Source organism: Carex rostrata, chromosome 7 (genome assembly GCF_964058835.1).
Source record: "Carex rostrata chromosome 7, lpCarRost1.2, whole genome shotgun sequence".
NCBI classification, from domain to species: domain Eukaryota; kingdom Viridiplantae; phylum Streptophyta; class Magnoliopsida; order Poales; family Cyperaceae; genus Carex; species Carex rostrata.
This window is the reverse complement of record NC_135924.1, coordinates 14,648,805-14,650,182: the sequence shown is the minus strand read 5'-3', so window position 1 is coordinate 14,650,182 and position 1,378 is coordinate 14,648,805. Positions and strand designations below refer to the sequence as shown.

Genomic DNA, 1,378 nt, shown 5'->3' with positions numbered 1-1,378 from the left:
ATTAGATTAAACTCGTTTGAAGGATAGAGTGTCTGAATCCCTATAAGCCTCATCTTCTAAACACTTGATCAACTGTTACTTCACTGTTGTAACTAAACATTACAACTAAGCAACCAAACAATCAATCAACTAAACAATCAACTAACCAACCTAAAAGAACTGATAATCTATACTTGATTTGCGATTAGATCTCTTAATACACCATCCCTGCAGATCGACACCCCGATCTATACTATATGATAGTTTCATGCGCTTGTGAATCGATTGCAAAGTAGACAATTAGGGTTATAAATATTATTATCTCTGATTTTGACCCATCAAGCTTTTTGGCGCCGTTGTCGGGGATGGTGTGAAAAATTCTTACAAATTTTTACATTGTTATTAAGATGTCCAATTGTCAAAACTGAATCTAGGTCTTTTAGTTCTTTTTAATTAGTTTTTATTTTCTATTTTTATCACTTGACTCTTCTTGTAGGTGCATACACTGACAAAATTCATGAGATCTAGCACAACTCTCAACTCAAACAAGAAGCTAACATCACCACTATCGACTCCATCTAGGAAGAAGTACGTAAGGAAGATAGATCTCTCGAAGGGAATTCTATCAAAACCTTCCAACATGTCTTCCCACGAAGATCCACCACCACCGCCACTCAACAACAACCGCGTACCACTACGAAGAGCGGAAGTTGATGAAGAGGCAACTAGACTTATCAAGGACTACTACATGCCAACTGGGGATCACAACAAAAGCGGTAACCGCCGCCAACGCACAAACTGAACTCAAGACTTCCTACATACATGAAGTGCAAAGGAACAAATTCGAAAGCTAGCCAGGAGAGAATCGTCAAGTCCATCTCTCAAACTTCCTCACAATCAGTGACTCCATCCAATTTGAGGGATTAGACGAAAGCCACATTCGCCTTCGCCTATTTCCATTCTCACTTGGACTTAGACAGAAATCATGATTAACTCTCTTGATCCTGAGTCAATCACAACTTGGGACTAATTGACTAACACTTTCCTTTCTAAGTACTTTCCACCGAAGATGACCGCTGAATATCGAGCGAAGATCACCGGTTTCCAACAACAACAAGAATCACTGAATGATGCATGAGAGTGCCACAAGGACCTTTTACAAGAATGTCCTCACCATGGACTTGACAAATGACTAGTTCTACAATCCTTTTATGATGGCATCTTTCCTCATCTAAAGCAACTACTAGACTCATCCGCTGGAGGAGCATTCATCAACCAAAGCGTTAAAGATGCCAACCGAATTGTCAATGACCTATGCGAAAGCCAAAACTACTCCACCTCAGTCTGTTTCTTAAACAAGGCCGCCACTCCTGCCAAGCATAGTGTTAACAACATTACC

At 40.1% G+C, this 1,378-nt stretch overlaps 1 non-coding gene across 1 annotated transcript; it reads right to left on the bottom strand.

Moving 5' to 3' along the window:
* Positions 1 to 1,058: 1,058 nt before the first annotated feature.
* Positions 1,059 to 1,161, bottom strand: LOC144557667 (small nucleolar RNA R71). The gene has a single exon (XR_013512746.1). It is a non-coding gene; the product is annotated as a small nucleolar RNA R71 (small nucleolar RNA).
* Positions 1,162 to 1,378: the final 217 nt, after the last annotated feature.